Source organism: Macaca nemestrina, chromosome 14 (assembly GCF_043159975.1).
Source record: "Macaca nemestrina isolate mMacNem1 chromosome 14, mMacNem.hap1, whole genome shotgun sequence".
NCBI classification, from domain to species: domain Eukaryota; kingdom Metazoa; phylum Chordata; class Mammalia; order Primates; family Cercopithecidae; genus Macaca; species Macaca nemestrina.
In genome coordinates, this window is record NC_092138.1 from 115,592,920 (window position 1) to 115,620,575 (window position 27,656).

The 27,656-nt window shown below is 50.0% G+C and overlaps 1 long non-coding RNA gene across 1 annotated transcript in view; it reads left to right on the plus strand.

Annotated features, from left to right (window-relative positions):
* Positions 1-236: 236 nt before the first annotated feature.
* Positions 237-27,656, plus strand: part of LOC105471886 (uncharacterized) — a 131,546-nt gene continuing 104,126 nt past the window's right edge. The window contains exons 1-2 of the long non-coding RNA XR_011612910.1: positions 237-1,046; positions 18,760-18,836. This is a non-coding gene — a long non-coding RNA (uncharacterized lncRNA). The remainder of the gene's footprint in view (positions 1,047-18,759; positions 18,837-27,656) is intronic.

Sequence of the window (27,656 nt, forward strand, 5' to 3'; positions counted from 1 at the left end):
CAGGTTCAAGTGATTCTTCTGCCTCAGCCTCCCCATTAGCTGGGATTACAGGTGTGCACCACCACGCCTAGCTAATTTTTGTATTTTTAGTAGGGGTTTCACCATGTTGGCCAGGCTAGTCTCGAACTCCCCATCTCAGGTGATTCACCTGCCTTGGCCTCCCAAAACACTGGGATTACAGCCGTAAGCCACCGCGCCCGGCCTCTGGCAGTCATCTGAAAGCTCAGATTTCCACCAACAGTTTGCTCAAGGCAAATTAGGCTTTCTCTACCACAAACTCTCAAATCACCCTCTGCCCCTGTCCAGTTCCAAAGCTGCCCCAACATTTCTAGGTATTCCTTATGGCAGCCCCCACTTCCAGGTACCAAATCACCCGTTAGCTACTTAGTGCTGTGTGACAACGTTACCGCAAAGTGATTGGCTTAAAACAACACGCGTTTATTGTCTCAGTTTTCTGGGGTCGGGCACAGCTTAGCAGGGTCTTCATCTTCGGGGTCTCAGAGGCAGCCATGGGGGTGTCGGCTGCATCTTCGGTCTCATCTGCAGACTTGGCTGGGCTGGGAGGGATCCCCTCCCCCGTGTTCGTGGTCATTGGCAGAATCCGGTTCCTGGTGTTTGTGGGACTGAGGGTCTCCATCTCTTGCAGGCTGCGTCAGCCTTTGCTGCCTTTGCTGAGACCTTCGCTGAAGCCCTTTCACCGTACAGATGAGAAGCCGAGGCTAATGGGGGTAAAGCAGCATGCTCCAGGCTGTGAAGACAGGAAGAGGCAGAGTCGGCCTGTGTCTAGGCCCGGCCGCTCCTGGGCAGGGGTCCTCCTGCTCTCCTACCTCACTGGATTTCCCAAGCTCAGCCTGGCGGGGTCTGGCAGAGGCTGGCAGGGCCTGGCAGGGGTTATGAGGTGTGTCCGAGTCTCCTGGCAACGGGGATCGCACCCAGGCTGGCCCAGCACCTTTGCCCCGCAAGCCGGGGAGCGGTGCCATTGCTCCAGGAAGTCCCCCGGCCTGAGACTTTCCTAAACTCTACCCAGACCCAGTGCCCAGAGGCTGGTGGGTCCTAGGTGCCCAGGCCAGGCCTTCACATGTGGGTTTTCCATGGAAGACAGAGCCGGGCTGGCACTGCGGGCATGCACCTCATGCCTACACGGCACTCGGTTCTGGAATTGGCTCCTCGACCTGTGATGCTGTGGGCTGGAGAGTTTATCCAGGGATAATAACCATGGGCTCATGAAATCACAGGATTCCTGGGGCTGGGCGGGACCATGGAGAGGGCTCCGCGGCCTCTCCTTGTTGGATGGAGGGGGAGAGTGGCCCAGGCAGGGAGGGGCGTGTCCAAGCCTCGCAGCCGCTTGTGGTGGGACCCAGGGACCCAGACCGGGACTTGTTCACACACACAAAATGGGCAGTGCCAGGTGGCCTTCTCCAGGGCATGGTGGGTGAGGGAGTCTCAGGCTGCCACGTGCCCGCGGGCTTGGGACAAGCTGGAGGGAGGTGCTTGCCGGCAAGTGTACGTGGGGATGCTGGGAAGAACCGCGTGGTGGTTCTGTCCTACCTTGCAGGGGGTCTCTTCCTGGCCAGGACCAGGCTCTGCCCAGTGTGGGGGACTTTTTTCTCCTGGTGTCTATGCCACGCTGCCTCTGCCAACCTTACTGGAGGTTCCTTCCGTGCCAGCCTCTCTGCCAACTCGTTACAGATAGTTTGTTTCTCTACAAAGAGCACCCGTGTTCATTGTGGACGATTCAAACATTTGAGCCAGGTTCACGTGGGAGGGAAAATCTCCCCGCGTCCGATGATCACAGAGACAGAGCTCCGCTGAAATGCCCCAGCCTGGAAATCCACGGCGAGCGAACTCTGCGTGGCCCGCGCTCCTCACCGTCCGTGTGTCTGTCCATCAGCAGTTTCAACGGCCACCGCTGTCGTGAGCATGTTGCTGCTCTTCGGGTGGAGGGACCTCAGCACCCTCCCAGCTGGGTCACTCACCCTCCCCCGCTCCATGCAGGCAGAGCTGTGGGCTGAGCCCACATCCCCACGGGCCCAGCCCTCTTGCTCCCCTTCTCCCTGCCCTGTGCCCTAGAGCATGGTCATGCCTGAGTTTCTGCACCACCAGTTAGCTGGAGAGGGAGAACCTCCAGATCTGGGTTTGAGCCCAAGTCGTAGGCCCCAGTCGGCTCTGCTGGAGTTCCCAGCAGGCGGCATGGAACCATAGCCCCGATGGGTAGAAGTCGGGTACACTGACCGTGGGGGCTCATCTCTCCTGTGCGGACCCCTTCCTCAGTGAGCAGGGACAGTGGGCAAGGCTGAACCTGGCAGTCCCCCACGTTCTAGGGCACCATATGGGTGCCCCACAGCCACGAGCACAGCAAACCCTCTTTCCTCCAGCCTGCTGGTGACGGACATTTAGGGGGTGCCCACTGATTTGTTAATACAGTAACGTTCCCTGAACCTTGTGAACTTGGCTTGTTCCTTCCGAGGCTGGCTTCGCAGGTCAGGACTACAGATTCTGAATGAATGCTTTTTCTTGTATTTTGATGCCTACTGACAAATGACCTCTGCAAAAGCAACCCAGCCCCACCTCTACCAAGAGTAGGCAGGGACGTTCATTCCCACATGCCCCACGCATGAGCGTCTGCTGTCTTGCCCGCCCTTCCTTCCTTCTTTCCTAGCTTCCTTCCTTCCTTCCTTCCTTCCTTCTCTTTCCTTCCCTTTCTCTTTCTTTCTTTTCTTTCTTTCTTTCTTTTCCTTCCTTCCTTCCTTTCTTTCTTCTTCTCTCTTTCTTTCTTCCTTCCTTTCTTTCTCTTTCTTTGTGTCTCTCTCTTTCCTTCCTTCCTTCCTATCTTCCTTCCTTCCTCCCTTCCTTCTTTCTCTCTCTCTTTCTTTCTCTTTCTTTCTTTCTTCCTTCCTTCCTTTCTTTCTTCTCTTTCTTTCTTCCTTCCTTCCTTTCTCTTTCTTTCTCTCTCTCTCTTTCCTTCCTTCCTTCCTAGCTTCCTTCCTTCTCTCTCTCTTTCTTTCTTTCTTTTTTCCTTCCTTCCTTCTCTCTCTCTTTCTTTTTTCCTTCCTTCCTCTTTCTTTCTTCTCTCTCTTTCTTCCTTCCTTCCTTCCTTTCTTTCTTTCTCTCTGTCTCCTTCCTTCCTTCCTTCCTTCCTTCCTTCCTTCCTTCCTTCCTTCCTTCCTTCCTTCCTTCCTTCCTTCCCTGCCTCCCTCCCTCCCTTGCTTCTTTATTTCTTCTTTCTCTCTCTCTCTCTCTCTGTCTCTCTCTCTCTCTTTCTTTCTTTCATGGAGTCTTGCTCTGTTGCCTAGACTGGAGTCCAGTGGTTTGATATCGGCTCACAACAACTTCTGCTTCCCAGGTTCAAGCGATTCTCCTGCCTCAGCCTCCCGAGTAGCTGGGATTACAGGCGCACACCACCACACCTGGCTAATTTTTGTATTTTTAGTAAAGATGGGGTTTCACCATGTTGGCCAGGCTGGTCTCAAACTCTTGACCTCAAGTCATCCACCCACCTCGGCCTCCCAAAGTGCTGGGATTATAGGCGTGTGCCTTATCTCCTCCAGGACAGAGGATGCCCCTTCATGCTGGATGCCTCATGCCTTCAGGTGTGCAAATACGACTGCAGTGGGTGGCGGTCATCTGGCTCCCTGGCCTTGCACGGCGTGGCAGCGGCAGTGGACACAGAGGTTGGAGCCTCATTCAGGCGGGGCCCGGTGCAGCTGCCCCTGCTCAGGCAGTTCTCCTCTGAGCAGTTGCGTAAAAACCCAGCTCCTTTTGTCTGGTGGCTTCTCTGAGCCCTTTACGGAGAGTGCATGGAGACAGTGGTGTCTGCACGTACCCACCTCCACCTGGAAGTGCTTCCATCACTTCGGGGCTTCCACCGCTGAGAACCGGTGCCTCGGCTCCACCCAGCGACGAGGGCGCTGGGAAACATCCCTGCGGGCAGCTGCTTCCCACGGTGACTGTGCCCCGGAGGGAGTCAGAGCCTGATGGACAGCCGGCCACCTCTGCTGAGCTCCGTCCTTGGGATCCTGCCTCGTTGCCCTTCCTGGGGGGATTTTAACCATCTGTGATCTCATCAGTTTTGTGTGGATTTCGTGGTCAAACGATCAGAGTCTGGGGACGTCTACTTTCTGTCTGTGGAAGCTCCACGCTGCATCTTTCACTCCAGTGTGATTTGAGGGGCCGTGGAAAACTGCCAGTGCCAAGCTGTGCTTTCCGTCAGCTCTGTGGGTGAGCAAGCTCCCTCGCTCCCCTACCAGCTGCTCCTCCTGCATTTCACCCAGTCCCCAGGGATCAGGGAAGCAGAAGGAGGGCGCTTGGACAGAATCATCTTTCTGGTGGAAGCAGGAGGAAATACCCTTGGAGGGGCTGAATCTGAGCATCCAGGTCACCCCCCGCCCACCGCCTGTACCGGGGCAGACGTTGCTAACTGGCCACCGAGCCCAGAAGGAGTCTCACGTCTCTTCTTTACATAGTGCCCTTGGTGAAAATAAACGAAGACCACCCAAGCGAGAACAGGCAGAGGCTATTTATTCAGATCTGACTCTAGCACGGGAGTCGGCCACTGTCACTTGTGTTTTAGCAGAGGCCCAAAGGCAGGCAGAGAAGTAGAAAAACCTGATACCATACAGGACAAAAGGGAAGACTTCAGGTGAGCCCTGGTTGGAGGCTGTTAGCGTCGGGAAGCTGGAGGTGGTTGACTAGAAGCAGCGTCCTGTGTGATGGGCTAGGGATGTGGCTTGAGTTTTCTCTGGTTGGTCCTAAGTCGGAAGGAAGGAAAACATGAGGAAACGTATCAGTTATTCATTAAGTCCAGGCCGCTCTGGGCAGATTGTTACAGGGCTTACCATTTGGCTTCCTGGACTGTTTGCAAGAGACAGTGGTCTGACCTTCTCTGCAAGGCTGACTTACAGGTGGCAGGTGACTTCCTGGGCTGCTGGCTGTGGGTAATGCGTTGTGTCCTGGGTGGGTTGCTGCGGGTGGCTTCCTGGGCTGCTTGCTGTGGGTAATGCGTTGTGTCCTGGGTGGGTTGCTGCGGACTGTGGGTCAGAGTCGTTTTTATATGCGATCTGGCTGTTACCAACTTGTATACACAACCTCTCGCCTGGCTGGGAGGGGGCACTACCCCTGGGTTGCAGGGAGCTTCCGAGATGAAGCCTATTTACCATTCCTCCTAGAAGGAGCACATCTCCCTCGGTGCACAGCGCCACACTGGCTCCAGAATAATTCCAAGAGGTGAAACCTATTTATCATTCCTCCTAGGAGGAGCATATCTCCCTCCATGCATGGCGCCACACTCACTCTGGGATGATTCCAGGTCGTACTGGAACACCTGCTTCATTTCTCACCCTGAGGTGGATGCAGGAAGGAGAGAGAAAGACACCGGTACAGAGTCCTGCTTTGGATGGGCTGATCATGCCGGTGTAAAGAAAGGACCGAGATCCTGCTGCAAGGAACCACCCTCCCCAGTGTGGCTGTCCCCAAAGGAAAGGGGCTGGGTGGGGAACATCCCCTGGGAGTACCACAGGGCCTTATGATGAGAAGAGCTCAGCCTCTGGAGCCACCAACTTGGGTTCAAATCCAAACTAAGCCCGGGGTCAGGTCCCCTCCAGGAGCCTGTGTGCTTGTGAGTCAGGGTGGTTGGGGTGAGGTCACCAGGTCGCACAGTTTGGGAAGGTTGAAGAGGGTCAATGATGCAAAGCACCAGCATGTGGCAGACACTGGAGTCAGCCCCTTACTACTGGGGGCCATTTCTTCTAGGGGCTCCAGTGCCTTGTCTGCGACAGGGAGGAGAGGTCTGCATGGTGCAGATATGGACACCCAATGCCCCCGGGAGGAAGGGGCTCCTTCCCTCGGGCTCCCAGGGGGACAATGGAAGTTGCAGATGGCTGAGCCTGCACCGTAGCAGGGATACCATGGGGCGGACACTCTGAAGTCAACTCCGACACGGTTATATCCCATCTTTAGAAGAGACAGGCAGTGGGGACCTGAGAATCAGCCTCCTGAGAACTGCAGAGGATTCTGGGCTTCACTTGTGTGTGCGGAGGACGAGTCTCTGTTCCAGCACGGAGGCCTCTCTTCTGCATGAGTGTCCTGATGGACCTCAGGCCTGTGTCCACATCTTCACTGCTCTGCCTGGGACCCTGGGCACGTTATTGGCACTTCCGAGCCTTCCACGTGCACAGTCCTGGTGATCAGGTTCTCTTGTTAGAAGGAGTCTGTTGGCTGAAGCCTGTAATCCCAGCACTTTGGGAGACCGAGACGGGCGGATCACGAGGTCAGGAGATCGAGACCATCCTGGCGAACATGGTGAAACCCCGTCTCTACTAAAAAATACAAAAAAAACTAGCCGGGCGAGGTGGCGGGTGCCCGTAGTCCCAGCTACTCGGGAGGCTGAGGCAGGAGAATGGCGTGAACCCGGGAGGCGGAGCTTGCAGTGAGCGGAGATTGGTTCTGCTCTCCAGCCTGGGTGACAGAGCGAGACTCCATCTCAAAAAAAGGAGTCTGTGAGATACGGGGTGGAGAACATTTAGCCGGGGATCTGGCCAGAGTAACTGCTCAATAAGGATACCCAGGAATTGGCCGGGTGTGGCGTCTCATGCCTGTCATCCCAGCACTTTGGGAGGCTGAGGCGGGTGGATCACTTGAGGTCAGGAGTTCCAGACCAGCCTGGGCAACATGGGGAAACCCCGTCTCTACTAAAATTATAAAAATTAGCTGGGCATGGGGGCAGGTGCCTGTAATCCCAGCTACTCGGGAGGTAGAGGCATGAGAATCACTTAAACCCGGGAGGCGGAGGTTACAGTGAGCCGAGGTGGCACCACTGCACTTCAGCCTGGGCGACAGAGGGACTCTGTGACCAAAAAAAAAAAAAAAAAAAAAAGGATATCCAAGAATAACAAAAAGAGAGACAGGGATGGAGTATTCTGTTATTGTGTCTCCACGTGTGCCACGCCGTCCTGTCTTGTGCTGTGTGCCTCTGCGTGTCGGGGGCTCTGCCACTCCCTCTCACCTGAGACCTCACTGGCGGAACCTTCCAGCAAAGCATGTGGGCCACGTTGCTTCCTTTTATCCGAGGAAACTGCAGAAACAGTGACAGCCTCTTTGGCCTGTTCCTGGGGCGTGACCTGCTCTGTGAATTCAGTGCCTGACTCTCCCATCTTTCTTTCCTCGTCGGCATGCTCGCAATCCTGGGTCTAGGTTCTCTCTGTGGACGAACAAGGGGCCCCATCATAATCTGAGCTAGAAGCAGGATCTGTCTATGGTCAGAAATCAGGCCCCCAGGACAGCCGGGGCTAGCGGCCACCATCAGAGCTGTCTTTTATTGAGCCCAGAGCCTTTTGGACGGCAGGACATCACAAAGTCATTTCCGCATATGGACGGCCTACTAGGTGCCGGGCGCAGCGTGTCTGCTGACTCTCTGAAAGGAGAGTTCGTTTGTTTCCTATTGTATAGATGAGGGGACTGTGGAATCAGTGGTAAAATTCATTTGCTGTGGTTTGAACCCACGCCTGACCCCAGGGCTACTGTAGCCACTCCGGTACCCCGACCACTTCTTCCTGCCTCCGCCTGCCTCTCAGGCCCTCCAGCCATGGTGCAGGAGGTGCTGGGTAAGTATTTGTCGCCTGATGGAGTCAGAGGACAAGCCATGGCTAACTCCGCCCAAGTCCTAACGGGAAAACGGGCTACGGGCTCGGGATGTCGGGGAAGCTGCCTGAGAAGACAGGACTTGCATTTTCTTGGCGGCTGAGGGAGGTGCCCCTTGCCTGGCCGTTCCCTGGGCTACCCCTGGAGGTCTTGACCCGTGAGGTTGAGAGGTCAGAGGAGGAATGGACCCTACCCCAAGCACCGTGCCGGATCAGAGAACAGGCCTCCAGCTAAAGCCTGCGTGGCCAGCAAGCCCCGATCTGCCTCTGAAGAATTTTCAATATGAGCATTAAGAAATAGTCCATATGGTTCAGAAAAGTCTGCTCACGCCCTTCCCAGCATCTGCTGCTGATTAAGGATCAGTGAGTTCACCCCCGGGCCCTGAGCACTGCTGGTTTGCGTGTTCTCTCCATGGACAGCTGGGATTAAAGCGAGCTCCAGGGTTTTCTGCAATCCTTTAAGACAAGGAGTCCAGTTCGGCTTTTGAGCAGATTGCTCCGTGCAGCTGAAGCAGTCCCAGGAGTCCGGAGTCAGAGCGGAGCCCACGCCTCCTGGGTGGGGAGCTTGCAGGGAACACGGGGCCAGTGAGGACGGCATTCCATTCACTAGTCCATTCATTCCCTTAGCCTGGTTCTTGCTCTGGGCTGGGTGCCCTGCACAGTGCTGAGGATACAGCGGGGAAAAAACCAAAACAGAACAAACCCAACCCAATCTGCTCTGGCCCCAACAAGCGAACAGCCTAGAGGTGTTAGCCAAGTGACCTGAGAACCAAGAGTAACATGGGCAGTGCCGAGAGGGCGGGCACTCAGTTCTGTGGGGGCCAGAGTTGCCTTGGAGATCAGAGAGGGCTTCCTGGAGGAAGCAGCATCTGAGTCAAGGCTTTGCGGGCTGAGTAGGAGTTAGTGAGGTGGAGAGCTGGGGCCGTAGCCTCCAAGACAGAGGAGACAGGCTATGCTCTGGAGCAGGAGGGAGTGGGGGCAACACCTGGGCTCTGCACAGGCCAGGGAGTTGGTGACCCAGGACAGCGGGGAGGACGTGGGGCCGGGGGCACGGCCACATGGTGGAAGCACTGAGAAGATTTCAACAATGACCATTACCTCTCCCCTAGAAGGAGAACTGGGAGCCAGGCTGTGGTAATGTCCTGGAGCCGTTTGTGGAGTTAACCTTTTAGTCCCATTGAGACACCGGTGTTTGGGGGATGGGAGTGGGGAAGTGACTGTGTACTGACCCCAACCCGTAAGGCAATATTTCAATATCTGAAACCCTGGCCCAGCGGTCCCGGCGGCCCACCTGCCACCATACCCGGCTAATTGTTGTATTTTTTGTAGAGACGGGGTTTCATGTTGGCCAGGCTGGTCTCGAACTTCTGATCTCAAGTGATCTGCTCACCTTGGCCTCCCAAAGTGCTGGGATTATAGGTGTGAGGCTCTATTTTATTTTTATTGAGGTGAAATACACATCACCTACACTCCCCCACTTTAAAGTGTGCAATCGGTATATTCACCAGGTGCAACCGCCACCTCTCTCTCATTTTAAAACTTTTTGCACTCCAAAGGAGCGTTCTTTACCCATTAAACAGCCCCTCCCCAGCCCCTGGCAACCACAAGTCTCCTTTCTGTCTGTATGATTTGCTTTTTCCTATTCTAGTTCATACAAATAGGATCCTACGGTATGAGTCTTTGGGATCCGACGTCTTCCTGAGCCCCATGTCCTTCAGGTCCCCGTTGCAGCGTGCCTCTGAGCTTTGCTCCTTCCTGTCGAATCACACTCACTGTGGGGATGGGCCGGTTTTGTTTCTCCATCGCCGTTGCTGGATGTTTGGGTGGCTCCCACCCTTGGACCACGGCGTTCTGTATATCGGCGCAGAGGCCATCCCCACCCGGAGCCTTTGCTAACGACTTTAAGGAGCCTTTCCCGCTCTGCAGGCTGGCAGGTTCTGAGTGCCACGGTGCTCCTGGGTCACGATCCCTATGCCACCTCCCTCACAGTAGCAGGTGCCTTGTCAGAGGCAACCTCATGCAAGATGCCGTGTTGGCAAATGAGATGCCCTATGAGTCCTTGGAAGGCGCAGGTGGCAAGGCCACGTGGAGAGGGCAGGTGAGCCATGCCTGGGATGTGGGTTCACCCAGCGAGGAAGTGGCCTCCAGGTGGCAGGGTCAGCTGGGTTCTGACGTGTCACCGGGGAAGTGGCCTCCAGGGTGGCAGGGCCAGGTGGATTCTGACAAGTCACCGGTCATGAAGGTGTTGGTTGGTCTCCTTAAGAACTGAAGCCTCCTCTGGACAGCTCGAGTGGCTCTCTGCTCTGCTGGCACGCGGCATTGGCAGACACAAGCATCCTGAGCGAGAGGACCTCCCGGACGTGAGCCGTCCATGCTGCTGGGGCTGTGCGCTCACTGTTGCAGCTCTGCGGGGCAGAGAAGGCAGGTTGACTCACTGCTGACTCACAGGCCCAGCATCTGTCCTCCCAGCTACACTCATACCCATGAACCAGGAGGTCCCAGACAAAGTTTCACACACTTCCCAGTCCACCTGCACGCCTCTCCCCCAAGCCATCTTGTCTCCATCTTTCCAGTCTTTTCCTTCTAGACCCCGACCATCCTTCCAGGCCACTGACCACTGCCCAGGACTCATAGCGTATCCAGATCTCCGTCCATGTCTCCTTCCATGCAACGTGGATGTCAGGCGTCTTGCTGACAGCTCCACCTTTCAGGGCCACTCCGAGAGAGGGGGGTTGAAGTTTGGTCGCCGCTGTGGCCTGGCACGTGCACGAAATCATGGGTGGCCAGAGTATGTGGGGGGCAGGGGAAATGCCATGTGAAGAAAACATGAAATGTGTGTGGAAAATAAAGGCAGAGGGCCTGCCTGAGTGTGAGCGTACAATCACCTCAACTACCCTGTGATTTTGTCATTTATTGAATAGTGTAAACCCACAACTATTTTTCTACTGTTTGGTAATGCTTTTTCAAATTTTGGAATAAATCCATTCAGCAGCAACAAGCAGAAAAAAAGTCATGCTTAATAACAACGTTAAATTTTTATTTCTCTTTCTTGAGGAAGTTGATGATGAACTCGTATATAAACTTAGTGTTGGTATTAACCATCCAGTATGGGGGCTGCAGTGACACACATGAGAACCGGGGGAGTGAGTTGGTCCTTCAGGCTGTTGCTTTAAGAGGACTGGCTGAGGACGTGGTTGGCTGAGGGGCCCTAACACAGGACTCTGTGGAGCCTGCTGCCTTATTCAGATGAAATGTCTGCTCCTCTAAATGAATTTTGCTTGCCTTTTATTCCACATTGTCTTGTGCATGGATTCTCAGAACTTTACAAACCATTCATTGATGCCTGTTTAGCTTGGCTCATCAGATGTGTCAAGCAGGAAATCAATTAAATTAGGTCAATAATGCTTTGATTTTTTTTTTTTTCTATCTAGCTGCAGGAATCTAGGTGAAGCATCTGCAAGTATGTTTTATCACATTTGAAACCTCTGATGTACAGTCAATACTGCCGCAAATTCAGCAAGAAAATGTCAACATTGGCATTTTATTTGTTTTGATGATGGTGACAGGGAGATGAATTTTGGAGGACCGTTGGCACCATGGTAAAAATGCAGTGTTGTGACTCAGTTAAGAAGCCCATTAAGGGGAACCGCTTGTGGTGTACAAAACTCCTCACTGCATTTAAACAAGCTTGATATTCAACCAGTACAAATAGAGGGTGTAGTTGTCAAAGCGTGCACGTATTTTTATATACACACAGAGTAACTCAACTGTAGTTCGGTTTGTGTCAGAGTGATGCGTACAGGAAAAACCTTTCCACGTGGAGGCATGAACTTTTTGTTTGAGCCACTGAAGAATTACCTTGTAATTCAACATGACGGTATTGAACATGTTTGAAAATGAGTCTCCAGGCCGGGCACAGTGGCTCACGCCTGTAATCCCAGCATGATGTGTAATCCCAGCAAGGTGGGACAATTGCTTGAGGACAGGGGTTTGAGACCAGCCTGGCCAACATGGTGAAACCCTGTCTCTACTAAAAACACAAAAATTTTCCGGGCGTGGTGGCGTTGCAGTGAGTCGAGGTCACGCCACTGCACTCCAGCCTGGGTGACAGAGCGAGACTGTCTCAAAAAAAAAAAAAAAAAAAAAAGAAAAAAAGAAAAGAAAATGAGTCTCTAAACTTGGTTGCATTTTATTTAAAACCATTTGGAGGTTTTACGTTAAGCGATTTGACAGACAGTGTCAAAACACTTGAACTTTTGCATCTTTTTCTGCAAAGGCGAGTTCAGTAATAAGGCTTATCCCTATGAAAGCAAGGAGGAAGCAAGACAAACTTAACTGCAGGCCCAGGGGGTGTGCAGCGTTCAGTTTCAAAATTGAATAACTGTGCTCTGGAAAATCTTTACCTGTAGGAAGAATGCTTTGTTGCTGCTTTTGTGTTAAGTGGATACATTTATATTCTGAAACTAAGCGGAAGAAAATTGAAAAGGTCATTCAAAAGAATCCTATGCAGAGACGGCCTATTTGAATTTCGTTTCACAAATACATTTGTTGAAGAAGGGCATACTACATACAGCACCTGTGAGAATATTTGGGAGGAAATATTTACACATTTAAGCAAAACAAAATCAAAAACAAAAATGAAACAAACCAAAAGCCCCTAAACAGACCAACCTAGGGTCGCCAGTATTCCCGACTCAGCAGAAACCGTCATCAGGTTTGAGCTCAGCATCTGGTGAGAAGGTATTTTTTTCAAATAAAAACGCTATTTTATCTCCAGAGAACTGGCTCTGGAGGGCACCAAAAAAAATTCTAATTAATTAACATAAATTGAATGATTTGTCAGGCATTTCATGAAAAAAAAAATAATGCCATATTGAAAAAAACCACCAGGGACAAGTATTGGAGACCAGTGTCTGAGACACTGATGGGAATGCCTGGTTATGTGCCAAAAATAATTAGTATAAAGATGTTACTTCATGTTGCTTTAGTATACACAGATATATTTTCATATTTGTAGAAAGCTTTATTTATTTATTTATTTATGAGATGGACTTTCGCTCTTGTTTCCCAGGCTGGAGTGCAGTGGCACGATCTCTGCTCACTGTAAGCTCTGCCTTCCAGGTTCAAGTGATTCTCCTGCCTCAGCCTCCCGCGTAGCTGGGATTATGGGTACCCACCATCATGCCCGGCTAATTTTTGTATTTTTAGTACAGATGGGGTTTCACCATGTTGGCCAGGCTGGTCTCAAACTCCTGACCTCAGGTGATCCATCCACCTCGGCCTCCCAAAGTGCTGGGATTACAGGCGTGAGTTGCTGTGCCTGGCCACACTGTATTTTTGAAAGTAGTTTAGAACCTACCGTTGACCCTTGAACAACACGGGTTTGAACCGCATGGGTCCATTTACATGTGGATTTTCTTCTGCCTCTGCCATTCCTGACACAGCAAGACCAACCCCACTTCCTCCTCCTCAGTCCACTCAACATGAAGGCGACGAGGATGAAGACCTTTATGAGGATCCACTTCCATGTAACGAATAGTAAATACATTTTCTCTTCCTTATGGTTTTTCTTTTCTTTCCTTTTCTTTTTTTATTGAGACGGAGTTTCACTCTTGTCTTCCAGGCTGGACTGTAATGGCGTGAACTCAGCTCAACACAACTTCCAGTGTTCAAGTGATTCTCCTGGCTCAAGTGATTCTCAAGTGTTCAAGTGATTCTCCTGGCTCAGCCTCCCGAGTAGCTGGGATTACAGGTGCACGCCATCACGCCCGGCTAATTTTTTGTATTTTTAGTAGAGACGGGGTTTCTCCGTGTTGGTCAGGCTGGTTTCGAACTCCCGAACTCAGGTGATCTGCCTGCCTCGGCCTCCCAAAGTGTTGGGATTACAGGCCGGAGCCACCGTCCCCAGCCATGATTTTCATAATCACATTCTTTTTTCTAGCTTACTTTATTGTAAGAATACAGTATAGATACATATAACGTACAAAATATGTGTTAATTGACTGTTATCAGTAAGACTCTGGTCAACAGTAGGTTATTAGCAGTTAAGGTTTTGGGAAACCCCGTCTCTAGTAAAAATACAAAAATTATCTGGGCGTGGTGGCGGGGCACCTGTAATCCCAGCTACTCAGGAGGCTGAGGCAGGAGAATCACTTGAACCTGGGTGGTGGAGGTTGCAGTGAGCCGATGATTGCACCACTGCACTCCAGCCTGAGTGACAGAGCAAGACTCCGTCTAAAAAATAAAAAATAAAACCAAAAAACTTTCTATGGATTTTCAGTTGCAACAGGGGTGGGTGCCCCGAACCCCTCGTGGTTCAAGGGTCGGCTGTCTTTTATGGAGCCACCATTTTCGTACACCCAGCGAGTCACTAAAATATGCATTTCCAGCCTTTATAAATTTAATGATTGCTGGTGCCCTGCCAGGAGAAATCCTAGGCGTCCTGGCTTTGGGGATGAACCACGTGGTCACCCAGCTGGGGGTGAGGAGAGGGACGGTGCCTCCTCCCCTCTTGTCTTTGGGTCCTTGCCCCTCCCCTTGACCTTTTCCTCCTCTCTCCTCGTGCCCATCCTTAGATTGTCAACCCCATGGGAAGAGGCCTCGCAGCCAGGACCTGCCAGCCCAGAGCCCGCTCACCGTGAGTGGTTGAATCAATCAACGCATGCAGGGACAAACCTGTGCGCGCGAACGCTCAGCCCCGGGAAACCTGTGCGCGCGAACGCTCAGCCCCGGGAAACCTGTGCGCGCGAACGCTCAGCCCCGGGAAACCTGTGCGCGCGAACGCTCAGCCCCGGGAAACCTGTGCGCGCCAATGCTCTGCCTCGGGAAACCTGTGCGCGCCAATGCTCTGCCTCGGGAAACCTGTGCGCGCCAATGCTCTGCCTCGGGAAACCTGTGCGCGCCAATGCTCAGCCCCGGGAAACCTGTGCGCGCCAATGCTCAGCCTCGGGAAACCTGTGCGCGCCAATGCTCTGCCCCGGGAAACCTGTGCGCGCCAATGCTCTGCCCCGGGAAACCTGTGCGCGCCAATGCTCAGCCCCGGGAAACCTGTGCGCGCCAATGCTCAGCCCCGGGAAACCTGTGCGCGCCAATGCTCTGCCTCGGGAAACCTGTGCGCGCCAATGCTCTGCCTCGGGAAACCTGTGCGCGCCAATGCTCTGCCTCGGGAAACCTGTGCGCGCCAACGCTCAGCCCCGGGAATCCTGTGCGCGCCAACGCTCAGCCTCTGGGCCCTGGCTGTACTCCTGGGACCTTCCTGCTCTCCTGGCCCCCCTGGTCTGCCCATCCTCCTCTGTTCCGACTCAGCTCAAACACGCCTTCTGGGGATCCCCCTGGCCCACCCAGGCCAGGCGGCCAGGCAGGGCATGGGCTCCAGAACTCTTAGCGTGGTTTTCAATCACGGTCGTGCTAAGTATATCAGGGCTGCGTGCAGGGCTCGAAGCGGGTCGGGTGTGTCCCTAGCGAAGGGTTCTTCTCCCACCCGCCCCCTCACCCCTGCTGAGTCTCCCTCCCTACCCCTGTGGGGCAACTTGGGTGGGCCCGTGGGTCCTGGGGGCACTTCGGAGGTGTCAGGGCAGGCTCGTGGGGGTATCTAGGAGCCTAGTCCAGCCTTAATCACAACTCCGCCTCTGCGGCTTCAGCCTTCAGCCCTCTTCTTCCTGCCAAAGTGAGGGGGCTGCTGGGAGGTTTTGGTCCTGCAGACTCCAGAGTCGCTGGGAGGAGGGGAGACTACGTCTGCCCCAGGCCCCCGGCTCTGCTCCTGCACTCTGGCCTCGGGTTTCTCCGGCAGTAGGAGAGGAGGGCAGGTGAGAGGAAGGGTAGGGCTGGGGGCTTCTCTCCCACTGCTGGCAACCTCCTTAGGAGGACGGCTCTGTGCGTGGGGTGGGGGTGTCTGTGACTTCTTCCCCAACCTGCCCCCACGACTACCCCACCCTCCACCCTCAAGCTGGGGGTCCCGATACTCCCGTCACATCCGTTCCCGTCACACCCTCTCTCTAGCTTCTCTTTGCAGGGCTGCCCTTGTGGGTGGGGTCCTTGAAGACCCTGGGGGTGGGGAACAAGCCATGTGGCTGGGAACCGCCATGGGCTTCTGGGCTCAGAGCTCCTCCCTGTACGTACAGCTGGCACCCCCCCAACCCCAGCTTCTCCCTTTCTGCCTCCCCACTGCCTCAACGGCAGCTCTGCACCCTCCTTCCTCCTGCCAGGAGCAGGCTCGGGCCCTCTCTCTGCACCCAGATGCCGTGGGGCCGGCGGAGGGGTGAGCTTAGGTCGTGGGGGACAGGGGACCTGGTGGCTCCAGCTGGCCATGTGGCCCACTCTGAGTCCTGTTCGCTCACTGGAGGATGGGGTTGGGTGACAGCCAGGCCCAGCCCCTGGTGGAGTCTGAGTGCCAGCTGTGGCCGACAGGGCTTAATGAAGGGGCCTTGGGGTGAGAGGTGGGTACAGTGAGAGGCCACCAGGCCACGTCCTCGCCCTCCTGCCCTCCACCTTTGTTCTCTGTCTCATGTAGGGGTGTCCATGGACGAGCCCCCTTCCAGGACAGGCCAGGAGGACCGTGAGCAGTGAGGCCACGTAGCTGGGGAGCCAACTTGGTGCCTCCCTGTCCCTCAGGCCAGGAGCTCTCCCTGGCTCCTGCTGCTGCTGCTGCCTGCAGCTGGGCCTGAGCCAGGGAGGCCATCCTGGGGCCTAGGGGCAGGCTTGGGGTGGGGACGTGGCATCCGCAGCCCTGGCCGGCCTTGTCTGTGGGAGGCCTGACTGGGGCTGACTCATCGGGAGCTGGGAGCTGAGTGGAGCAGGCCCAGCTGTCTGGAGAGTCCGCGCTTATCCCTGCGTTATGACGAAATCACAGCGGCCCGGGAGGGGGCCGCACTCGCAGCCGAAAAGGTGTCGTGGGCCGCAGGCCGGGCATGGAGGGGAGAGGCCCTGGCCGCCCACATGTCCGACCCATGCTGCCTGCCTTAGGGTGGCCCACCACCCTCGCTTGCCCAGGACTGAGGAGCTTCCCAGGACTCAAGCCTTTCAGCTCTGGCGGTGGTAGAGTTTTGAGCAAAACTGGACAGTTGTCACTCTAGTGGGGGCTGCATGGCTGGACCTTTCCTCTTGATACAATGGCCTGGCATGGGGAAACTGAGGCTCACAGAAATTAAGACACAGGCCCGGGGTCCTGAAGCTCCTGGGACCAGTGCCTGGAGTTTTCAGAGTGTGGCCTGGCGCTGTTTCTGCTGAGAGACGAGGTGGCCTGGGGTGGCAATGGTGGCACAAGGCAGTGAGCTCTACCCTCTCCACAATTAGTGGTGCTCCTTCCTGTTCAGCTGGAGGCGGCTTCCGGAACACTCTGCTCCGGCACCCAGCCTGCATTCCAGAACTGGGGGGCTCTGTGGCAACTGGGCCAGACCAGGGCGTTTAGAGCCCCTCATCCTTCAGGTCTACTGGCACCCCACTCCTCTACACTGAGCAGCCAACGCCCGGCCTCACATCCTGGTCCTTTTCACACCCAGACACGTCTGTCGGCCCCTTTCCCCTATGCCTTCAGACAGGCGCTGATCTGACCTACCAGCTCATGCCAAGGAACCAGCTTCCTTCAACTGCCTTCCCTGCCTCGGTTTCCCATCACTGCAAGTGGGGAGAGGCACCTTTCGCACTAGACTCTGTGAAGTTGCCATTTTTCAGACCCCACCAGCCAGTGCCCTGGGCGCCTCCCACGCCTGCCCACAACTGCCGGGAGCCTCAGCCCGGGCCTCATCCCGGCTGACCAGCTGCGCTAGGAAGGGTAGCCGGGCCCCCTGGCTGTATCCCCTGCTGAACCATGGGCTGGGTCTCTCCCGCTCCTCCTATCGGGGGCAGAGGTTAATGAGCACAGGCACTGGAGTCAGACAGTCTCGGGTTCAAATCCTGGCTCTGCTGTCCCCACATCAGTACAGCAGGAATACCACTGACTCCCTGCTGGGAAAATCCAGCAGCAGCCGCCATTCACTGGCCGCCAGCACCGGCGTGCCGGAGGCGCACCAGGCACAGCTGGTTCCTCACTCACTCGGCCTCTGGATAGCTGCAGGGAGACAAGGTCATTATCTTCATCTTCTCCATTTACAAATGAGGAAACTGAGGACCAGGGAAGGTGGGTGAAGGCCAAGTTCCCCCAGCCAGTGAGAAGGACCTCGTCTCCGGGTTTGTGAAAGGGGAAAGTTGTAACTGCCACTGAGGACTGAAGAAATGATGCTGCCCTCCCTCCAGGCATGCCCCCCACCCCCCCAGGAAGCAATCCTATCTGCCCCTCGCTGCAGAGATTGCAACTGATTTGTTTTTTTGTGATGACGGTAGGTTTTTGTTTTTTTGAGACACAGTCTTGCTCTGTCATCCAGGCTGAAGTGCAGTGGCACAATCTTGGCTCACTGCAACCTCCTCCTCCCGGGTTCAAGCGATTCTCCTGCCTCAGCCTCTCGAGTAGCTGGGATTACAGGCGCCCACCACCACACCCAGCTAATTTTTGAATTTTTAGTAGAGATGGGTTTCGCCATGTTGGCCAGGCAGGTCTTGAACTCTTGACCTCAGGTACTCTGCCTCCCTTGGCCTCCCAAAGTGCTGGGATGACAGGCGTGAGCCATCACGCCCAGCCAGTTTTGTTTTGTTGTGATCTTCATTCTTAAATGATTTCGTTTTTTCCAATTTGTGATGCACATAAATGCAATCAGGCATTTTTAAAAATTCTGTCCTGGGTCACGGTCCTTGTGCCACCTCTCTCACTGTGGCTGGTCCCTCGGCCAGAGGCAACCTCATGCAAGATGCTATGTTGGCAAATGAGATGCTCTTTGAGCCCTCGGAGGGCATAGGTGGCCTGGCCATGTGGATAGGGTGGGTGTGTGTCCCCTGTGTGACCAGGCCGTGTGGATAGGGTGGGTGCGGGTCCCCTGTGTGGCCAGGTCATGTGGATAGGGTGGGTGCAGGTCCCCTGTGTGACTGGGTCATGTGGATAGGGTGGGTGCGCATCCCCTGTGTGGCCGGGCCGTGTGGATAGGGTGGGTGCGGGTCCCCTGTGTTGTTGCAGGGACTGTCATTGGTTCTTGTGCGTTGTTATGTAATGTTTCATTCTCTGACTATTCTGCAATTCACCTGCATTGCTTCTCTCCAGGGATCCTGTGAATAAAATGGCGCAGATGTGCTTGCACCGATTTCCTGCTGAGAGTCCATGAGCATCTCAAGGATTTGGTGAGTTGTAAGATTTCCACACATTCAAAGGTGGGAGACAATTCCAAATTGCTTTCCAGAGTGGGTTTTTACAAATGGACACCCACATCTGCAGCTAATGAGCATTCCTGTTGCTCTGAAACCTCACCGATAATTGGCATCTCCATTTTTTGACAATCTGGTGGGTAATCAATACTATATTGTGGTTTTAACTTAAATTTTCTTCATATGGATGTGCTAGAGTTCCTTGGCATATGTTTACTGGCTACTGCAGGTTCATTGTCTGAAAGTCAATTTTTTTGGCCTGTTTCTGTATTGCAATATTTGCCTTTTAAAAATACTGATTTATAGGAGTTCTTTATGTATCCTGGATTTGCACCCTTGACTTGGTTCTGGGCTTCCAGCTTTTTCCCACTCCCTGGCTTGTCTTTTCCCTTTCTTTAGCATGTCTTTTGCTGAACAGGGACATTTATCTTCTTTCTGTTTATGGTTCGTGACCTTGGTCCCTCATTTGGGAAATCCTTCTGTGCTCTGAGGAATGGTTTCCCAAGTCGGTTTCTTAAAGCTGTAGAATTGCGTTTGCCATGTTTAGGTCTTTGTTTCACTGGAATTGGTTTTTGTGTGCAATGTAAGGTCAAGTGTCAATTTCATTTCCCCCCCATGTGGGTGGGTATTCAGTTGTCCCTGAATCGTTGATTGAATTAATTTATCTCTTCCCCACTGATCTCAAATGGCATCTCTGTGAAACACATCTTTTTTTTTTTTTTTTTAATACTTTAAGTTCTAGGGTACATGTGGACAACGTGCAGGTTTGTTACATATGTATACATGTGCCATGTTGGTTTGCTGCACCCATTAGCCCATCATTTACATCAGGTATTTCTCCTAATGCTATCCCTCCCCACTCCCCACACCCCATGACAGGCCCCGGTGTGTGATGTTCCCCGCCCTGTGTCCAAGTGTTCTCATTGTTCAATTCCCACCTATGAGTGAGAACATGTGGTGTTTGGTTTTCTGTCCTTGCGATAGTTTGCTCAGAATGATGGTTTCCAGCTTCATCCATGTCCCTACAAAGGACATGAATTCATCCTTTTTTATGACTGCATAGTATTCCATGGTGTATATGTGCCACATTTTCTTAATCCAGTCTATCACTGTTGGACATTTGGGTTGGTTCCAAGTCTTTGCTATTGTGAATAGTGCCGCAATAAACATACGTGTGCATGTGTCTTTATAGCAGCATGATTTATAATCCTTTGGGTATATACCCAGTATTGGGATGGCTGGGTCTAATGGTATTTCTAGTTCTAGATCCTTGAGGAATCGCCACACCGTCTTCCACAATGGTTGAACTAGCTTCCACTCCCACCAACTGTGTAAAAGTTTTCTGATTTCTCCACATCCTCTCCAGCACCTGTTGTTTCTTGACTTTTTAATGATCGCCATTCTAACTGGTGTGAGATGGTATCTCATTGTGGTTTTGATTTGCATTTCTCTGATGGCCAGTGATGATGAGCATTTTTTCGTGTGTCTGTTGGCTGCATAAATGTCTTATTTTGAGAAGTGTCTGTTCATATCCTTTGCCCACTTGATGCAGTTGTTTGGTTTTTTCTTATAAATGTGTTTGGGTTCTTTGTAGATTCTGGATATTAGCCCTTTGTCAGATGGATAGATTGCAAAAATTTTCTCCCATTCTGTAGGTTGCCTGTTCACTCTGATGGTAGTTTCTTTTGCTGTGCAGAAGCTGTTTAGTTTAATTAGATCCCATTTGTCTATTTTGGCTTTTGTTGCCATTGCTTTTGGTGTTTTAGTCATGAAGTCCTCGCCCATGCCTGTGTCCTGAATGGTATTGCCTAGGTTTTCTTCTCGGGTTTTTATGGTTTTAGGTCTAACATTTAAGTCTTTAATCCATCTTGAATTAATTTTTGTATAAGGTGTAAGGAAGGGATCCAGTTTCAGCTTTCTACATATGGCTAGCCAGTTTTCCCAGCACCATTTATTAAATAGGTAATCCTTTCCCCATTTCTTGTTTTTGTCAGGTTTGTCAAAGATCAGATGGTTGTAGATGTGTGATATTATTTCTGAGGGCTCTGTTACGTTCCATTGGTCTATATCTCTGTTTTGGTACCAGTACCATGCTGTTTTGGTTACTATAGCCTTGTAGTATAGTTTGAAGTCAGGTAGTGCGATGCCTCCAGCTTTGTTCTTTTTGCTTAGGATTGTCTTGGCAACGCGGGCTCTTTTTTGGTTCCATATGAACTTTAAAGTAGTTTTTTTCCAATTCTGTGAAGAAAGTCGTTGTTAGCTTGATGGGGATGGCATTGAATCTACAAATTACCTTGGGCAGTAAGGCCATTTTCACGATATTGATTCTTCCTATCCATGAGCATGGAATGTTCTTCCATTTGTTTGTGTCCTCTTTTATTTCGTTGAGCAGTGGTTTGTATTTCTCCTTGAAGAGGTCCTTCACATCCCTTGTAAGTTGGATTCCTAGGTATTTTATTCTCTTTGAAGCAATTGCGAATGGGAGTTCACTCATGATTTGGCTCTCTGTTTGTCTGTTATTGGTGAATAGGAAGGCTTGTGATTTTTGCACATTGATTTTGTATCCTGAGACTTTGCTGAAGTTGCTGATCAGCTTAAGGAGATTTTGGGCTGAGACGATGGGGTTTTCTAAATATACAATCATGTCATCTGCGAATGGGGACAATTTGACTTCCTCTTTTCCTAACTGAATACACTTTATTTCTTTCTCTTGCCTGATTGCCCTGGCCAGAACTTCCAACACTATGTTGAATAGGAGTGGTGAGAGAGGGCATCCCTGTCTTGTGCCAGTTTTCAAAGGGAGTGCTTCCAGTTTTTGCCCATTCAGTATGATATTGGCTGTGGGTTTGTCATAAATAACTCTTATTATTTTGAGATACGTCCCATCAATACCTAGTTTATTGACAGTTTTTAGCATGAAGTGCTTTTGAATTTTGTCAAAGGCCTTTTCTGCATCTTTTGAGATAATCATGTGGTTTTTGTCTTTGGTTCTGTTTATGTGATGGATGATTATGTTTATTGATTTGCGTATGTTGAACCAGCCTTGCTTCCCAGCGATGAAACCAACTTGATAATGGTGGATAAGCTTTTTGATGTGCTGCTGGATTTGGTTTGCCAGTATTTTATTGAGGATTTTCACATCGATATTCATCAGGGATATTGGTCTAAAATTCTCTTTTTTTTGTTGTGTCTCTGCCAGGCTTTGGTATCAGGATGATGCTGGCCTCATAAAATGAGTTAGGGAGGATTCCCTTTTTTTCTATTGATTGGAACAGTTTCAGAAGGAATGGTACCAGCTCCTCTTTGTACCTGTGGTAGAACTCAGCTGTGAATCCATCTAAGTGTCCGTGTGTCTGGGTCTCTTTCTGAGCCTTTGATTTTATTCTCCTGGAGATTTATCTGCTCTTGTTCCAATTTCACACTGTCATGATCATTACAGCCTGATTAGAAATCTTGACAATAAGAAGGGACAGTTCTTTACCTTGCTTTCCTTCAAGAATATCTTGGCTATAACTGGCCCTTTGCAATTAAACATGAACTTTAAAATCACTTTACCAGTTCCACAGATGACAATTCTCTTGGGATTTTGAGTCCAATGAATTTGAATCTGTAGCCCACTTTGGGGACAGTTGACATATTTACAATACTGAATCTTCCAATCCATTAACGTGTTATATCACTTATTTATATATTCTGTAATATGTCTCCAAGTCTCATTATATTCTCCAAATATACATTATTTTCTTCATAAATGTCTTTCAGTAGATATATTCATAGGAAGTTCATATTTTTTTATATTATTAGTATTCTCTTTCTTCATTTATAAATATTTGTTGCTATCATGTAGAAATTTATCTCTAATTTGTGCATGAATTTTTGAATTTGGCAACTTTGCCAAACTTTCCGTCTATTGGCATAGCTCCACATTCATATGGCTCTTCTATGTACATAATCATATCATCAACAAATGGTGACTGTTTGGTTTTTTCTTTTCAATGCCGGTAGCTTTTATGCCCCTGTCTTCCTGTCCTGGCTAGGACTTCTAGTACAATATGGAATAGAGGTGGTGAGACCGGACATATTGTCTTATGCCCTATTTCAAAGGATAGCTTTAAAGTTTCACTATCAAATGTGATTTTACAGTTGGTGTTTTTCACACACTTTTTATCAGGTTAAAGAAGTTTTCTTTTATAAAGAAGTTAACTATTTGTTTATCAGGTTAAAGATGTTTCCTTCTATTTTCATCACTGAAAAACGGTTTTAAATCCTGAATGTATCCTGAATTCAAATATCTTCTTCCGTCTTCACTGAGATGAGCCTATGCCTTTTAAATCTTTAATCTGTTAATGTAGTATGTCGTATTAATTTTTTTGAATGTTCAATCATTTAGCCTTGCATTCCTTAGATAAACAACTTGTCCATGGTGTGTTACTCTGCATATGTAGTTGGTTTTAGTTTGCTAATATTGTGTTTGCATTTATGTTCATGAGTGAGGCTGGCCCATGATGGTCATTTCCCATGCTGTCCTTGTCAGGCTTGGGGGTAGTAGAATAATTCCTTCTTTTCTATTATCTGTGAGTGATGAGAATTTTTTTTTTTTTTGAGACAGAGTCTCACTCCGTTGCCCAGGCTGGAGTGCTGTGGTGCAGTCTTGGCTCACTGCCTCCCGGGTTCAAGCAATTTGCCTGCCTCTGCCTCCTGAGTACCTGGGATTACAGGCATGCGCCACCACGTCTGGCTAATTTTTTGTATTTTTAGTACAGATGGGGTTTCACCATGTTGGACAGGCTGATCTCAAACTCCTGACCTCGTGATTCACCTGCCTCGGCCTCCCAAAGTGCTAGGATTATAGGTGTGAGCCACCGCACCCGGCAGAGTGATGAGAATTTACTGATGAATTGTTCTTGGCCTGAGGTTTTATTTGTGGGAAGATTTTGAACTAGTGATTCAGTTTCTTGAGTGGTGATAGGACCATGTAGGGGTTCTATTCTTGAGTCTGTGATATTTTTCTAGGGACATGTTTATTTTGTCAAATTGTAATATTTATTAGTGAAAGTTTTATAATGTCCTCTTATTATAACATTGTTGTATCATAATATGTGTAGTGATTTTCTTTTTTCATTCCCAATATTAGTAATTTGTAACTTTTCTAATTTTTTTATCTTTTTTTTTTTGAGATGGAGTCTCGCTCTGTCGCCCAGGCTGGAGTGCAGTGGCATGATCGTGACTCATTGCAAGCTCCGCCTCACAGGTTCACGCCATTCTCCTGCCTCAGCCTCCCGAGTAGCTGGGATTACAGGCGCCCGCCACCATGCCTGGCTAATTTTTTGTATTTTTTAGTAGAGACGGGGTTTCACCGTGTTAGGCAGGATGGTCTCGATCTCCTGACCTCATGATCCGCCTACCTCGGCCTCCCAAAGTGCTGGGATTACAGGCGTGAGCCACCGCGCCCGGCCTATTATTTATTATCCTTAAGAAAATGACTTTGATTTTTTTATTCTCTCTACTTTATAGTTTTCTATTTCATTAAGTTCTTTTTATTTAATTCACTCACTTATTCATTATTTTATTTTTTCTTCTACTTTCTTGGAATTATTTTGCTGTGTTTTCTTCTTGAGATCTGGATTTAGCTGAGTAATTGTCAACCTGTCTTTTTTTCTAGTATAATCACTTATGACTCTAAGTGTCTTTAATGTATTGCTTTATGTAGCATTTTGCATTCATAACATTCATGAATTTTTAGTATTCAGTAAAGGCATTTTCTAATTTTTGTTAAATTTTGCTTTGACAATAGGTTATTTAGAAGTGTTCATTAGTTTTTAAACATATGAGGATTGTCTAATCATCTTGCACTGTGGTAAGAAAATATTTGTGTGCTATTTTAATTCTTTGAGGTTGTTTGAGGTCCACGTAGGCCTCAGGATATAGTCCCCTTTCCTCAGGGTTCCATGCCTGCTTCAGAAGGGTTTGTGAGTGCGGTTTCCTGCGAACGGAACCGAGTCGCTCATTGCTTTGCTCACCTCTTCTCTGCCTACCCGACGCCTCTCAAAGTCTCCCTCTGGGACTGTGGGTTTGCTGGTTTCTTCTTGGAGGTTTTTGATTTTTGCCTTTAACTTTCAGGCTGTGTTTTAAGTCTGTGCAGACTGCTTTTATTTTCTTTTTCTGGTGAATTGAACTTTTCACGAGGCAACGATTCCTGGTGGTGCATTTTGTCTGCAGATACTCTGTCTGGCTTCCTCTGGTTTGCCGTTGCATCTTCTTTATCTGTTTACTTCCAACCTCTGCAGATCTTTATGTTTTGAGCATTTTCTGTAAACACCACAAGGTTTGATTTCTCCCCCTAGTCTGTCGGCCTTTGTCTTTCCATTGCAGTGTTTAGTCTCTTTAAATTTAATATGATTGCTTATATTTAGGTTCCAATAGACTACTTTTTTCTATTTTTAGCTGTTGCATGTTTCTTTTTCTCTTCTATATTGTCTTCTTTTGGATTTAAGTATTTTTAAATTTCTATTTTTTAAAATTTATTTATTTTTAATAATTTTTAAATTATTTTATTTATTTAATTTAATTATTTAATTTCTATTAGTGTATGAGTTCTGTACGATTGCTGGTCTTTTTGTGGTTTATCTAGTAGTTGCGATATGCATCTTTAGCTTCTGTGAGTTTTCCACAGAAAACTGTAATAAATCAACTAATCGTGGGCCTAACACAAAGAAAGTTTCTTCTGTCGCAGTTCTGGAGGCCAGAACTCTAAAGCCAAGGTGTTAGCAGGGCCGCACTCCCTCTGGAGGGTCTAGGGAAGCCTCCTCCAGCTTCTGGTGGCTTCAAGCATTCCCTGGCTTGTGGTTGCATCCCTCCAACCTCTGCTTCCATCTTCATGTGGCCTCTTCTCTGTGTCTCTCCGTGTCCTCTTCTCTTCCTCTAAAGGCTCAAGTCATTGGATTTAGGGGCCTACCCTAATTCAGTATGATGTTACCTTGATCCTTAACCATGTGCATCTGCAAAGACCCAGTTTCTAATTTAGGTCTTATTCTGAGGTTCTGGGTGGACGTGAACTTTGGGGGACCCTACGCACTGCATTATACTTACCAAGACACAGAGTTAATCAATACCCAGACAGCACAGGAATCCCACACGGAACCCTGGGGCTCCACATGTACTCCTCGCTGATTTCTAGGTATTTCAATTCTGTCCTGTTCTGTTGTAACCCACAGGCTTTATTCGTTTTTGCAGCCAGAGCTCCTTTCGACTGACCCACTTCTGCCGGGATCCATGCCTGCCTTATCCCCCTCCACTCAGTTCTTCCACCTAGAATGGCCCATGTTTCTTGGGCCTGGAATTTATCCTTTAGGCTTTTGGTTGGAGACACTCTGTGTTGAACTCTCTCGGGTTTTGATTTTCTGAAAATGTCTTTATTCTACCCTGTTTCTCGCAGGGCATTTCAGTGGGGTTTTCTTTGGGCTCATCGAAGACGCCATGTCATGGGCTTCCGGTTTTCATTCCTGTGTGTGACAAGGCCGATGTCAGCCTGCCTCTCAGGCAGGTGATTGTCTCCGTCTCTGGCTGCTTTGAAGATGTTTCTCTTTGTTTGTGCAGTTTCACTAAGATCACACCTGTAATCCCAGCACTTTGGGAGGCCAAGGCGGGTGCTTTTTATTAACTGTGGATGACTTTTTATTAATTCTACCTGGGCCCATTGGGCTTTTTTACATCTGCGGTTGTGTCCCATCAGTTCTGTGACATCCCCAGGCGTTATCTCTTCAAATATCATGCTGCTCCCATCGCCCCTTCTTACCTTCTGCAACCTGATGAGATGACACGAGAGCTTCTCACGTTCTTCCTCGTGCCTCCAAACTTCTCAGATCCCCATCCTCTTGCCTCACTGTGCAGCATTCCCTGAATTTCTTCTAACCTAACCTGTCTTTACTTATTTTTCATTTTTATTTTTATCTTTTGAGACAGAGCTTTGCTCTTGTCACCCAGGCTGGAGTGCAGTGGCGCGTTGTTGGCTCACTGCAACCTCCGCCCTCTGGGTTCAAGTGATTCTCCTGCTTCAGCCTCCTGAGTAGCTGGGACTACAGGTGCACGCCACCACGCTAGGCTAATTTTTGTATTTTTAGTAGAGACAGGGTTTCATCACGTTGGCCAGGCTGGTCTCAAACTCCTGACCTCAGATGATGCACCCACCTTGGCCTCCCAAAGTGCTGGGATTACAGGCGTGAGCCACCACGCCCGGCCCTAACCTATCTTTAGTTTATCAATTATTCTTCAGTTGAATTGAACATACTATGAAAATAAAAATTCAATATATAATCTTAGTTATATTTTTACCTTAGTTTTCTACTCCTATTTCACCAAGTTAGTTCCTGTTTCTGGCTTTCTGCTTACCATTTTCAGTTTGGCTTTTCTTTAAGCTCAATAAAAGCAGGTTGTTTTACGATATGTGCCTGATTTCTTTAGTATTTGAAGTCTGCGTGTCTGTTTCTGCTCTCTGTTTTCTCTCTGGTCTCTCACTTATTGGATTTTGTTCCCCTTTGTCCTTGTACTGAGACCTGCCTGTGTTCTTTAGTATGTAATATGTGGAGGTTCTTGGAGGCCTAGGATGAAGGTGAATTTTCCTGGAAGGGATTTGTGTTTGGTTCTTCTGGACCACCGCAGATCCAGGGTTACCTACTCCAAACTCATCGATGGATGCATCTTTAATTTGCCAAGAGATGGGGGCTTGTGCTGCAATGCTGGCTTGTGGTTACCATTTTCAGTGACATGCCCACCCCAGCCCCACCCTGAGCTTAGCAC